Genomic DNA, 15,346 nt, shown 5'->3' on the forward strand with positions numbered 1-15,346 from the left:
ACCTGCAGGCAAAGGGAACCCCACCATAACATCCTTAACGGCATCAGAGAGACCTTCTCTGAAAGTTGCCGCCAAGGCGCACTCATTCCACTGAGTAAGCACAGACCATTTACGGAATTTTTGGCAGAAAACTTCAGCTTCGTCTTGCCCCTGAGATAGTGCCATCAAAGTTTTTTCTGCCTGAAGTTCCAAATGAGGTTCCTCATAAAGCAAGCCCAAGGCCAGAAAAAACGCATCCACATCGCGTAACGCAGGATCCCCTGCTGGCAATGAGAAGGCCCAATCTTGAGGGTCACCCCTGAGCAAGGAAATCACAATCCTAACCTGCTGAGCAGGGTCTCCAGCTGAACGAGACTTCAGGGACAAATAAAGCTTACAATTATTTCGGAAATTCTGGAAGCTAGCTCTATTCCCTGTGAAGAACTCCGGCAAAGGAATTCTCGGCTCAGATACCGGAGCATGTACTACAAAATCTTGTAAATTTTGTACTTTCGTGATGAGATTATTCAAACCCGCAGTTACACTCTGGAGATCCACCATTGTCAGGTGCACACAGAGCACACAGAGATTAGGAGGAGAGAGAGAAAAAAGACTGCAGCAAGGCAGACTGGAGGAAAAAAAAAAAAAAAAATTCCAGCAGACTTCTTATAACTCTCCTTTCTCAACCTGGGTCTTTAACACTTTATTGGCCGGTCAAAACCGTCATGATCTCTGCAGGCAGAGATCATAGCAAGCCTATAGAGGGACAAGCTCTCGGAAGATGGAACTATACTGACCATGAACTAAGCCTGCCGCGCAACTAGAAATAGCCAGGTAGCATTTCCTATTTATAGCTAGATGCCCAGCTCTGGCCTAAGACCTAAATAGCTAGCAGAGGGAAATATAAGACCTGGCTCACCTCTAGAGAAATATTCAAAAGAAGACAGTAGCCCCCCACATATAATGACGGTGAGTTCAGATGAAACAACAAACGCAGCAGGAAAATAGTCTTAGCAAATTTGAGGTCCGCTTACTAGATAGCAGAAGACAGATAGTATACTTTCATGGTCAGCAGAAAAATACTAACAAAACACCATCCAGAGATTACCTTAAACTCTGGCATTAACTCATAACGCCAGAGTAGCAATCCCTGATCGACGAGAGCTTTCCAGACACAGTAACAAAACTTCAGCTGCGAACTGGAACAAATAGGCAAAACAAAACATGGACAAAAGTCCAACTTATCAGTAGTTGTCTAGAAGCAGGAACAAGCACTGAGAGGCATCAGATAACATTGTTGACCGGCAAGAAACCACCAGAGAAATGAGCTTAAATAGCGACACCCACTACTGATGGAATCAGGTGAAACAGGAAAGAGGATGACAAGTCCAATTCCACAAGCGGCCACCGGGGGAGCCCAGAATCCAAATTCACAACAAATAATATAAAGAAGACGAGACAGGACAACACTCGTTGGATGCCATATCTGTGTTTTCACTGGAAAAAAAACTGTCATTTAACTACTTGTAGGAGAAAGTTTTTGTAGCTGGAGGCCACTTTTTGTATTGTACCAGTTTTTGGTTGTATGTTTGGAACTGAAGGTTGAAGCTCAGCTTTATTCAGTTGAGGACAACACCAGGCAGGGGCAGACAGACACCTTTAGTAGGCCGGAACAGCCAATTGCATTTTTAAAAATGGTAATTTGGAACTGAAGGTTGAAGCACAGCTTTATTCAGTTGCAGCTTCTTGGCAATAATATAAAGAAGACGAGACAGGACAACACTCGTTGGATGCCATATCTGTGTTTTCACTGGAAAAAAAACTGTCATTTAACTACTTGTAGGAGAAAGTTTTTGTAGCTGGAGGCCACTTTTTGTATTGTACCAGTTTTTGGTTGTATGTTTGGAACTGAAGGTTGAAGCTCAGCTTTATTCAGTTGAGGACAACACCAGGCAGGGGCAGACAGACACCTTTAGTAGGCCGGAACAGCCATATGCATTTTTAAAAATGGTAATTTGGAACTGAAGGTTGAAGCTCAGCTTTATTCAGTTGAGGACAACACCAGGCAGGGGCAGACAGACACCTTTAGTAGGCCGGAACAGCCAATTGCATTTTTAAAAATGGTAATTTGGAACTGAAGGTTGAAGCACAGCTTTATTCAGTTGCAGCTTCTTGGCAATAATATAAAGAAGACGAGACAGGACAACACTCGTTGGATGCCATATCTGTGTTTTCACTGGAAAAAAAACTGTCATTTAACTACTTGTAGGAGAAAGTTTTTGTAGCTGGAGGCCACTTTTTGTATTGTACCAGTTTTTGGTTGTATGTTTGGAACTGAAGGTTGAAGCTCAGCTTTATTCAGTTGAGGACAACACCAGGCAGGGGCAGACAGACACCTTTAGTAGGCCGGAACAGCCTATTGCATTTTTAAAAATGGTAATTTGGAACTGAAGGTTGAAGCTCAGCTTTATTCAGTTGAGGACAACACCAGGCAGGGGCAGACAGACACCTTTAGTAGGCCGGAACAGCCAATTGCATTTTTAAAAATGGTAATTTGGAACTGAAGGTTGAAGCACAGCTTTATTCAGTTGCAGCTTCTTGGCAATAATATAAAGAAGACGAGACAGGACAACACTCGTTGGATGCCATATCTGTGTTTTCACTGGAAAAAAAACTGTCATTTAACTACTTGTAGGAGAAAGTTTTTGTAGCTGGAGGCCACTTTTTGTATTGTACCAGTTTTTGGTTGTATGTTTGGAACTGAAGGTTGAAGCTCAGCTTTATTCAGTTGAGGACAACACCAGGCAGGGGCAGACAGACACCTTTAGTAGGCTGGAACAGCCAATGGCATTTTTAAAAATGGTAATTTGGAACAGAAGGTAGAAGCTCAGCTTTATTCAGTTGAGGACAACACCAGGCAGGGGCAGACATTCACCTTTAGTAGGCCGGAACAGCCAATTGCATTTTTAAAAATGGTAATTTGGAACTGAAGGTTGAAGCTCAGCTTTATTCAGTTGAGGACAACACCAGGCAGGGGCAGACAGACACCTTTAGTAGGCCGGAACAGCCAATTGCATTTTTAAAAATGGTGATTTGGAACTGAAGGTTGAAGCTCAGCTTTATTCAGTTGAGGACAACACCAGGCAGGGGCAGACAGACACCTTTAGTAGGCCGGAACAGCCAATTGCATTTTTAAAAATGGTAATTTGGAACTGAAGGTTGAAGCTCAGCTTTATTCAGTTGAGGACAACACCAGGCAGGGGCAGACCCCTTTAGTAGGCCGGAACAGCCAATTGCATTTTTAAAAATGGTAATTTGGAACTGAAGGTTGAAGCTCAGCTTTATTCAGTTGAGGACAACACCAGGCAGGGGCAGACAGACACCTTTAGTAGGCCGGAACAGCCAATTGCATTTTTAAAAATGGTAATTTGGAACTGAAGGTTGAAGCTCAGCTTTATTCAGTTGAGGACAACACCAGGCAGGGGCAGACAGACACCTTTAGTAGGCCGGAACAGCCAATTGCATTTTTAAAAATGGTAATTTGGAACTGAAGGTTGAAGCTCAGCTTTATTCAGTTGAGGACACCACCAGGCAGGGGCAGATAGACACCTTTAGTAGGCCGGAACAGCCAATTGCATTTTTAAAAATGGTAATTTGGAACTGAAGGTTGAAGCTCAGCTTTATTCAGTTGAGGACAACACCAGGCAGGGGCAGACAGACACCTTTAGTAGGCCGGAACAGCCAATTGCATTTTTAAAAATGGTAATTTGGAACTGAAGGTTGAAGCTCAGCTTTATTCAGTTGAGGACAACACCAGGCAGGGGCAGACAGACACCTTTAGTAGGCCAGAACAGCCAATTGCATTTTTAATAATGGTAATTTGGAACTGAAGGTTGAAGCTCAGCTTTATTCAGTTGAGGACAACACCAGGCAGGGGCAGACAGACACCTTTAGTAGGCCGGAACAGCCAATTGCATTTTTAAAAATGGTAATTTGGAACAGAAGGTAGAAGCTCAGCTTTATTCAGTTGAGGACAACACCAGGCAGGGGCAGACATTCACCTTTAGTAGGCCGGAACAGCCAATTGCATTTTTAAAAATGGTAATTTGGAACTGAAGGTTGAAGCTCAGCTTTATTCAGTTGAGGACAACACCAGGCAGGGGCAGACAGACACCTTTAGTAGGCCGGAACAGCCAATGGCATTTTTAAAAATGGTAATTTGGAACAGAAGGTTGAAGCACAGCTTTGTTCAGTTGAGGACAACACCAGGCAGGGGCAGACAGACACCTTTAGTAGGCCGGAACAGCCAATTGCATTTTTAAAAATGGTAATTTGGAACAGAAGGTAGAAGCTCAGCTTTATTCAGTTGAGGACAACACCAGGCAGGGGCAGACATTCACCTTTAGTAGGCCGGAACAGCCAATTGCATTTTTAAAAATGGTAATTTGGAACTGAAGGTTGAAGCTCAGCTTTATTCAGTTGAGGACAACACCAGGCAGGGGCAGACAGACACCTTTAGTAGGCCGGAACAGCCAATGGCATTTTTAAAAATGGTAATTTGGAACAGAAGGTTGAAGCACAGCTTTGTTCAGTTGAGGACAACACCAGGCAGGGGCAGACAGACACCTTTAGTAGGCCGGAACAGCCAATTTGTTTTAAAAAACAGCAGTTAGTAAGAGGCAGAAGGTAGAAGCTCAGCTTTATTCAGTTGAGGACAACACCAGGCAGGGGCAGACCCCTTTAGTAGGCCGGAACAGCCAATTGCATTTTTAAAAATGGTAATTTGGAACTGAAGGTTGAAGCTCAGCTTTATTCAGTTGAGGACAACACCAGGCAGGGGCAGACAGACACCTTTAGTAGGCCGGAACAGCCAATTGCATTTTTAAAAATGGTAATTTGGAACTGAAGGTTGAAGCACAGCTTTATTCAGTTGCAGCTTCTTGGCAATAATATAAAGAAGACGAGACAGGACAACACTCGTTGGATGCCATATCTGTGTTTTCACTGGAAAAAAAACTGTCATTTAACTACTTGTAGGAGAAAGTTTTTGTAGCTGGAGGCCACTTTTTGTATTGTACCAGTTTTTGGTTGTATGTTTGGAACTGAAGGTTGAAGCTCAGCTTTATTCAGTTGAGGACAACACCAGGCAGGGGCAGACAGACACCTTTAGTAGGCCGGAACAGCCAATTGCATTTTTAAAAATGGTAATTTGGAACTGAAGGTTGAAGCACAGCTTTATTCAGTTGCATCTTCTTGGCAATAATATAAAGAAGACGAGACAGGACAACACTCGTTGGATGCCATATCTGTGTTTTCACTGGAAAAAAAACTGTCATTTAACTACTTGTAGGAGAAAGTTTTTGTAGCTGGAGGCCACTTTTTGTATTGTACCAGTTTTTGGTTGTATGTTTGGAACTGAAGGTTGAAGCTCAGCTTTATTCAGTTGAGGACAACACCAGGCAGGGGCAGACAGACACCTTTAGTAGGCCGGAACAGCCAATTGCATTTTTAAAAATGGTAATTTGGAACTGAAGGTTGAAGCTCAGCTTTATTCAGTTGAGGACAACACCAGGCAGGGGCAGACACCTTTAGAAGGACGGAAAAGCCAATTTTTTTAAAAACAGCAGTTAATCTGAGCCAGAAGGTAGAAGCTCAGCTTTATTCAGTTGAGGCCAACTTGAATTAGGGACTGCAGACAGACTTTGCAGGCTGTCCCCTGTGTGGACCATGCATCCAATACATTAACCCATTGAGCCACAAAGGACACGTAACCTTCCGTGGCCAGGCCTACAGGTCCATGTGTCTGTTGTCAGGTATACCTTTGGACTGACAAATTGACAGAATGCAAGGACAATGCGGTCTTTAACATGCAGGTGGAGGGGTGGGATGGCTTTTCTCGCAAAAGAATTGTCAACTGGGTAGCTCATAGCGTGGTATATCGTAGTTCATCCTGGCTTTATTAATATTAAATTAAATTAAAAAATAGGCTCTATGCACTTTATAATTGGTTCCAGGGGTACACGGGCAGCAGTGGTCTGGTCAGTGGAGGCCTAGTGGAAGGAGGGACCGCAGACAGGCTTCGAAGGCCTAACATAATTAAATTGGGCTGGCTGTAGGCACTTTATTATTAGTTACAGGGGTACACGGGCAGCAGTGGTCTGGTCAGTGGAGGCCTAGTGGAAGGAGGGACCGCAGACAGGCTTCGAAGGCCTAACATAATTAAATTGGGCTGGCTGTAGGCACTTTATTATTAGTTACAGGGGTACACGGGCAGCAGTGGTCTGGTCAGTGGAGGCCTAGTGGAAGGAGGGACCGCAGACAGGCTTCGAAGGCCTAACATAATTAAATTGGGCTGGCTGTAGGCACTTTATTATTAGTTACAGGGGTACACGGGCAGCAGTGGTCTGGTCAGTGGAGGCCTAGTGGAAGGAGGGACCGCAGACAGGCTTCGAAGGCCTAACATAATTAAATTGGGCTGGCTGTAGGCACTTCATTATTAGTTACAGGGGTACACGGGCAGCAGTGGTCTGGTCAGTGGAGGCCTAGTGGAAGGAGGGACCGCAGACAGGCTTCGAAGGCCTAACATAATTAAATTGGGCTGGCTGTAGGCACTTTATTATTAGTTACAGGGGTACACGGGCAGCAGTGGTCTGGTCAGTGGAGGCCTAGTGGAAGGAGGGACCGCAGACAGGCTTCGAAGGCCTAACATAATTAAATTGGGCTGGCTGTAGGCACTTTATTATTAGTTACAGGGGTACACGGGCAGCAGTGGTCTGGTCAGTGGAGGCCTAGTGGAAGGAGGGACCGCAGACAGGCTTCGAAGGCCTAACATAATTAAATTGGGCTGGCTGTAGGCACTTTATTATTAGTTACAGGGGTACACGGGCAGCAGTGGTCTGGTCAGTGGAGGCCTAGTGGAAGGAGGGACCGCAGACAGGCTTCGAAGGCCTAACATAATTAAATTGGGCTGGCTGTAGGCACTTTATTATTAGTTACAGGGGTACACGGGCAGCAGTGGTCTGGTCAGTGGAGGCCTAGTGGAAGGAGGGACCGCAGACAGGCTTCGAAGGCCTAACATAATTAAATTGGGCTGGCTGTAGGCACTTTATTATTAGTTAAAGGGGTACACGGGCAGCAGTGGTCTGGTCAGTGGAGGCCTAGTGGAAGGAGGGACCGCAGACAGGCTTCGAAGGCCTAACATAATTAAATTGGGCTGGCTGTAGGCACTTTATAATTTGATTCCAGGGGTACACGGGCAGCAGTGGTCTGGTCAGTGGAGGCCTAGTGGAAGGAGGGACCGCAGACAGGCTTCGAAGGCCTAACATAATTAAATTGGGCTGGCTGTAGGCACTTTATAATTGGTTCCAGGGGTACACGGGCAGCAGTGGTCTGGTCAGTGGAGGCCTAGTGGAAGGAGGGACCGCAGACAGGCTTCGAAGGCCTAACATAATTAAATTGGGCTGGCTGTAGGCACTTTATTATTAGTTACAGGGGTACACGGGCAGCAGTGGTCTGGTCAACGGAGGCCGATTGTAATGAGTGTCTGCCAGTTAGTAGTCCAAAACAACAACTAAATGTGAATGTCTCGCATTAAAACAAAACAAAAACACTAAAGGGTGCAATCATTAGGTTCAGGGGTGGGATCCTCTGCGTTGTTTCAGACCTACTAATTTTGCGCAAAGTATTTACTGTGGTAAATAGAGGACACTGCCCCTGACTATGTTAAGTACCATCATACATGTCAACACAATGGTATTGTCAGTGGCAGGTATGGAAGGATGTCAGCGCATAGACTTAACATTGGTGGAAGTGTGAGAGATAACTGTGGAAGTGGTAGAGCAATGTTTGACCTGGGGGTGGGTGAACTCTCTTGTGGCCGGCGTTACAGGCCCAAGGCCCCTCATGTTACAACAGTGTGTCTGACGTTGGGTGCGCACCACCACCGCCAGAGACACTTTATTGTACTATGAGGAACCCAGTAGCAATGCCGTCGACCAAAAGCGAGTACACCCACCTCTTCAGACAAACAGCAGTCTCACGGGTGCTTGCGCCAAGTCGCGATACCACGGCCCCGTGTGGGGAGTTTGGCCATTTAGGGAGGTGTAAACATGTCGTATGCTGGACAATCAGCTGCAGCAAATTAGACATTAGAAAAGTAATTCACAGTAGTCCACAGGCAAGAGCTTTTCATAGGAAAGCTAGGTGTCGGCCGGGCAAGGTGGGGCAAAAGATTTCGAAATCCAGTTGTGGTTCATTTTAATGAATGTTAGATCGTCAACATTTTGGGTAGCCAGACGAGTCCTTTTTTCGGTTAATATTGAACCTGCAGCACTGAATACTCTTTCTGATAGGACACTTGCTGCCGGGCAAGCAAGCTCCTGCAATGCATATTCTGCCAATTCTGGCCAGGTGTCTAATTTTGATGCCCAGTAATCAAATGGGAATGACGGTTGAGGGAGAACATCGATAAGGGATGAAAAATAGTTAGTAACCATACTGGACAAATGTTGTCTCCTGTCACTTTCAATTGATGCAGCAGTACCTGTCCTATCTGCGGTCATAGCAAAATCACTCCACAACCTGGTCAGAAAACCCCTCTGACCAACGCCACTTCTGATGTGTGCACCCCTAACACTCCTAGTCTGTTGCCCCCTTGAGCTCGTGTGAGAACGATCACGTGCGCTGTGTGCTGGGAATGCCTGAAGCAAACGGTCAACAAGAGTTGATTGTTTGGTGCTAATATTAGTTCCAAGTTCTCATGTGGCATAATATTTTGCAATTTGCCTTTATAGCGTGGATCAAGGAGGCAGGCCAACCAGTAATCGTCATCGTTCATCATTTTCGTAATGCGTGTGTCCCTTTTTAGGATACGTAAGGCATAATCCGCCATGTGGGCCAAAGTTCCAGTTGTCAAATCTCCGGTTGTGATTGGGTGAGGGGCAGTTGCAGGCAAATCTACGTCACTTGTGTCCCTCAAAAAACCAGAACCCGGCCTTGACACGCAACCAATTTCCAGTGCCCCCGGGAAAGGTTCCGCATTAAAAATATACTCATCCCCATCATCCTCCTCGTCCTCCACCTCCTCTTCGCCCGCTACCTCGTCCTGTACACTGCCCTGACCAGACAATGGCTGACTGTCATCAAGGCTTTCCTCTTCCTCTGGTGCAGACGCCTGCTCCTTTATGTGCGTCAAACTTTGCATCAGCAGACGCATTAGGGGGATGCTCATGCTTATTACGGCGTTGTCTGCACTAACCAGCCGTGTGCATTCCTCAAAACACTGAAGGACTTGACACATGTCTTGTATCTTCGACCACTGCACACCTGACAACTCCATGTCTGCCATCCTACTGCCTGCCCGTGTATGTGTATCCTCCCACAAAAACATAACAGCCCGCCTCTGTTGGCACAGTCTCTGAAGCATGTGCAGTGTTGAGTTCCACCTTGTTGCAACGTCTATGATTAGGCGATGCTGGGGAAGGTTCAAAGACCGCTGATAGGTCTGCATACGGCTGGCGTGTACAGGCGAACGTCGGATATGTGAGCAAAGTCCACGCACTTTGAGGAGCAGGTCGGAGAACCCAGGATAAGTTTTCAATAAGCACTGCACCACCAGGTTTAAGGTGTGAGCCAGGCAAGGAATGTGTTTCAGTTGGGAAAGGGAGATGGCAGCCATGAAATTCCTTCCGTTATCACTAACTACCTTGCCTGCCTCAAGATCTACTGTGCCCAGCCACGACTGCGTTTCTTGTTGCAAGAACTCGGACAGAACTTCCGCGGTGTGTCTGTTGTCGCCCAAACACTTCATAGCCAATACAGCCTGCTGACGCTTGCCAGTAGCTGGCCCATAATGGGACAACTGGTGTGCAACAGTGTCATCTGCCGATGGAGTGGTTGGCCGACTGCGGTCTGTGGAAGAGCTGTAGCTTCTGCAGGAGGACGAGGAGGAGGAGGAGGAGGGGGTGCGAACGCCTACAGCCAACTGTTTCCTAGACCGTGGGCTAGGCACAACTGTCCCGAAATTGATGTCCCCTGTGGACCCTGCATCCACCACATTCACCCAGTGTGCCGTGATGGACACATAACGTCCCTGGCCATGCCTACTGGTCCATGCATCTGTAGTCAGGTGCACCTTTGTACTCACAGATTGCCTGAGTGCATGGACGATGCGCTGTTTAACATGCTGGTGCAGGGCTGGGATGGCTTTTCTGGAAAAAAAGTGTCGACTGGGTAGCTCGTATCGTGGTTCAGCGTACTCCATCAGGGCTTTGAAAGCTTCGCTTTCAACTAACCGGTAGGGCATCATCTCTAACGAGATTAGTCTAGCTATGTGGGCGTTAAAACCCTGTGTACGCGGATGCGAGGATAAGTACTTCCTTTTTCTAACCAGAGTCTCATGTAGTGTGAGCTGAACTGGAGAGATGGAGATCGTGGAACTTGCGGGTGTGCTGGTGGACATGGCAGACTGAGAGACGGTTGGAGACGGTATTGTTTCCGCCGGTGCCCTAGATGCAATATTTCCGCCTACAAAACTGGTGATTCCCTGACCCTGACTGCTTTTGGCTGGCAAAGAAACCTGCACAGATACTGCCGGTGGTGCGGAAAATGGTGGCCTTACAGTGACGGAAGGGATGTTGCGTTGATGACTAGCTTCATTGGCCGAGGGTGCTACAACCTTAAGGGACGTTTGGTAGTTAGTCCAGGCTTGAAAATGCATGGTGGTTAAGTGTCTATGCATGCAACTAGTATTGAGACTTTTCAGATTCTGACCTCTGCTTAAGCTAGTAGAACATTTTTGACAGATGACTTTGCGCTGATCAATTGGATGTTGTTTAAAAAAATGCCAGACTGCACTCTTCCTAGCATCGGATCCCTTTTCAGGGATTGCAGACTGAGCTTTAACCGGATGGCAACGCTGTGCTCCAACAGGTTTTGGCTTTGACACGCGTTTTGGGCCAGATAGGGGCCCGGCAGATGGAACCTGTTGCGATGTTGATGCCTGCTGCGGCCCCTCCTCCACCTCCGCTTCTGAACTACTGCTGCCTGCACCCTGTTCCCCCAATGGCTGCCAATCGGGGTCAACAACCGGGTCATCTATTACCTCCTCTTCGAGCTCGTGTGCAACTTCGTCTGTGTCACTGTGTCGGTCTGTGGTATAGCGTTCGTGGCGGGGCAACATAGTCTCATCAGGGTCTGATTGTGGATCTGTACCCTGAGAGGGCAATGTGGTGGTCTGAGTCAAAGGAGCAGCATAGTACTCTGGCTGTGGCTGTGCATCAGTGCACTCCATGTCAGAATCTACTTGTAATGGGCATGGCCTGTTAAGTGTTTCACTTTCTAAGCCAGGGACGGTATGTGTAAAGAGCTCCATGGAGTGACCCGTTGTGTCGCCTGCTGCATCCTTCTCTCTTGTTGTAGTTTTTGCTGAGGAGGACAAGGAAGCGACTTGTCCCTGACCGTGAACATCCACAAGCGACGCGCTGCTTTTACATTTACCAGTTTCAGAAGAGGAGGCAAAAGAGCTAGAGGCTGAGTCTGCAATGTAAGCCAAAACTTGCTGTTGCTGCTCCGGCTTTAAAAGCGTTTTTCCTACTCCCAGAAAAGAGAGTGTTCGAGGCCTTGTGTAGCCAGACGACGAAACTGGCTCCACAGCTCCAGACTTAGGTGGAAAATTTTTATCCCCACGACCACCTGATGCTCCACTACCACTACCATCATTACCAGCTGACAATGAACGCCCACGGCCACGACCTCTTGCACCAGACTTCCTCATTGTTTTAAAAAATTAACCAAACTAACTTTATTTGTTGCTGTCAAACAACTTACACGGTGAGCTATAACTTCAGTATGATTTCTATATCCCTTAACAGGTTGGTGAGACCACAAGGAAAATCAGGCACAATGTTACACACTCTGTTTTCTGTGGCACAAAATCACAGAGATGACACACACGCAGGACTGTCACTCAAGCACTAATGTCAATATTATTCTCCCACCTAATTTTTTTTTTTTTTTTTTTTAGAAACCAAATAAGATAAAATGTTTTTTTCAGGGACAATTTAGAAACCAAATACTAATAAAAAAAAATAAAAATAAAATAGCCTTTCTATGGCCCACAATTAGAGAGAGAGAGGTGGCACACCCAGGAGTCAAGACTGGCACACAAGCTGAAAGGGCAATATTACTCTCCCACTGTTTTTTTATGTTTTTTTTTTTTTTCAGGGAGACTTTAGAAACCAAATAATATTAAACAAAGCAAAAAAATAAATAGGCTTTCTATGGCCCACAATTAGAGAGAGAGAGGTGGCACACCCAGGAGTCAAGACTGGCACACAAGCTGAAAGGGCAATATTACTCTCCCACTGTTTTTTTATGTTTTTTTTTTTTTCAGGGAGACTTTAGAAACCAAATAATATTAAAAAAAGCAAAAAAATAAATAGGCTTTCTATGGCCCACAATTAGAGAGAGAGAGGTGGCACACCCAGGAGTCAAGACTGGCACACAAGCTGAAAGGGCAATATTACTCTCCCACTGTTTTTTTATGTTTTTGTTTTTTTCAGGGAGACTTTAGAAACCAAATAATATTAAACAAAGCAAAAAAATAAATAGGCTTTCTATGGCCCACAATTAGAGAGAGAGAGGTGGCACACCCAGGAGTCAAGACTGGCACACAAGCTGAAAGGGCAATATTACTCTCCCACTGTTTTTTTATGTTTTTTTTTTTTTTCAGGGAGACTTTAGAAACCAAATAATATTAAACAAAGCAAAAAAATAAATAGGCTTTCTATGGCCCACAATTAGAGAGAGGTGGCACACCCAGGAGTCAAGACTGGCACACAAGCTGAAAGGGCAATATTACTCTCCCACTGTTTTTTTATGTATTTTTTTTTTTCAGGGAGACTTTAGAAACCAAATGATATTAAAAAAAGCAAAAAAATAAATAGGCTTTCTATGGCCCACAATTAGAGAGAGAGAGGTGGCACACCCAGGAGTCAAGACTGGCACACAAGCTGAAATGGCAATATTACTCTCCCACTGTTTTTTTATGTATTTTTTTTTTTCAGGGAGACTTTAGAAACCAAATAATATTAAACAAAGCAAAAAAATAAATAGGCTTTCTATGGCCCACAATTAGAGAGAGAGAGGTGGCACACCCAGGAGTCAAGACTGGCACACAAGCTGAAAGGGCAATATTACTCTCCCACTGTTTTTTTATGTATTTTTTTTTTTTTCACGGAGACTTTAGAAACCCAATAATATAAAAAAAAATAAATAAATAAATAGGCTTTGTATGGCCCACTGAATGAGAGATGGCACACACAGGAGTGGCACACAAGCCCTGACTGAGGCCAATATTTTTCTCCCACTGATTGATGTAGTGTTTTTGTGTTGAGGTAGATTTTAGAACACAAATCAAGGAAAAAAATAAATAGGCTTTCTATGGCCCACTCAGTGAGAGATGGCACACACAGGGATGGCACTGTAGCAGAAATGCCAATCTTAATCTTCCACAAAAAAAAAAAAAAAAAAAACAGGGACTGTCCTACAATTACTATCTCCCTGCAGTAATGTAAGCCAGGTATGGCAGGCAGCAATAGGAGTGGACTGATGCACAAATTAAATAAAAAGTGTGGACAAACAAAAAAGATAGCTGTGCAGAAAGGAAGGAACAAGAGGATATGTGCTTTGAAAAAAGCAGTTGGTTTGCACAGTGGCGTACACACAGCAATACAGCTATCACGGAGCCTTCTAGGGCAGCCCAATGAGCTACAGCGCTGAGGGAAAAAAAAAAATGTAGCTTCCAGTGTCCCTGCACACCGAAGGTGGTGTTGGACAGTGGAAATCGCTACAGCACAAGCGGTTTGGTGGTTAGTGGACCCTGCCTAACGCTATCCCTGCTTCTGACGAAGCGGCAGCAACCTCTCCCTAAGCTCAGATCAGCAGCAGTAAGATGGCGGTCGGCGGGAACGCCCCTTTATAGCCCCTGTGACGCCGCAGACAGCAAGCCAATCACTGCAATGCCCTTCTCTAAGATGGTGGGGACCAGGACCTATGTCATTACGCTGCCCACACTCTGCGTTCACCTTCATTGGCTGAGAAATGGCGCTTTTCGCGTCATTGAAACGCGACTTTGGCGCGAAAGTCGCGTACCGCATGGCCGACAAGCACAGGGGTCGGATCGGGTTTCATGAGACGCCGACTTAGCCAAAAGTCGGCGACTTTTGAAAATGAACGACCCGTTTCGCTCAACCCTACTCCTTATGTCACTGTGACCTCAAAAATATCTCCAAAATCAGATCATTTCTTACCTTTGAAACTGAAAAATCTTTTACTATTGCTCTGATTCATTTTCATCTGGACTACACCAACTCTCTACTAATCAGTATCCGTCTTACTAAACCCTCTCCTCTCTAATCTACCCTGAATGCAGCAGACATGGTCATATTTCTTTCCAACCACTACACTGATGCCTCCACCCTGTGCCAGTCATTGCACTGGATGCGCAACCGCTTCAGACTACAATCTAAACTTATGAATCTCACCCACAAAGTTCTCCACAGTTCTGCACAAACCTATAACTCACATTTCTCTCTACCACTCTAACAGTGCTCTCCATTCTGCTAATGATCTCAGACTAGCCATAATGTGGCTCTGTCAGAGGTCAACTGGCAGCTCTAAAATGGCTACCATGGACAGGTTAGCGCAACCCACTTTACTTACCATATTCCATGTGTTGCCCTGGCCTTCAACCTTTGACATCTGTACAGGGTTCTGGACTTAAACAGGGGCCCCTGGACTGGAGCCCTGGAATAAGCTCCTGTATGATGGTGAAGGCTGGCAGAAGTGGCCAGATTGCTAGGTCATAACCAGGAAGGCAGGAAAAGTACAACATAAGGAGATGCAACAGAATAGTCAATAAAACAATCAGAGGTCAAAAACAGAAACAAACACACTATACTGGAACTGAACTGCCAAAACTGAACCAGAGAAGCAAAAGACTATATTTGGCAGCTTCCAGCAGTAAGCTGGAAGCTTAAGTAAAGTGTGGTGCTCTCCAATTGGCTGAAGCAAAGAGCTGATAACTCCAGCTGGACAGCACACACACCCATACTGCCAGACTAAATGGCACTGCAGGACCCAGCAGTCCTAATCTTATTGGCGGGACAGAGCCTGCACTTCTGATTCTGACATATCTTCTATCACCAGTGCCATCCACAAAATGAAAATGGCTTAGACTAACTACAGTAGCAGACATCTCAGAAGCAGGTCCTGGTGGAGATGTCACACTAAAATCTTCTTTAAATGATTGTCTGTAAATGTTCCCTCTGATTTGTAAAGTGCTGCAGAATATGTTGGTGCTATAGAA

This window comes from Ranitomeya variabilis, chromosome 3 (assembly GCF_051348905.1).
Source record: "Ranitomeya variabilis isolate aRanVar5 chromosome 3, aRanVar5.hap1, whole genome shotgun sequence".
Lineage (NCBI taxonomy): Eukaryota > Metazoa > Chordata > Amphibia > Anura > Dendrobatidae > Ranitomeya > Ranitomeya variabilis.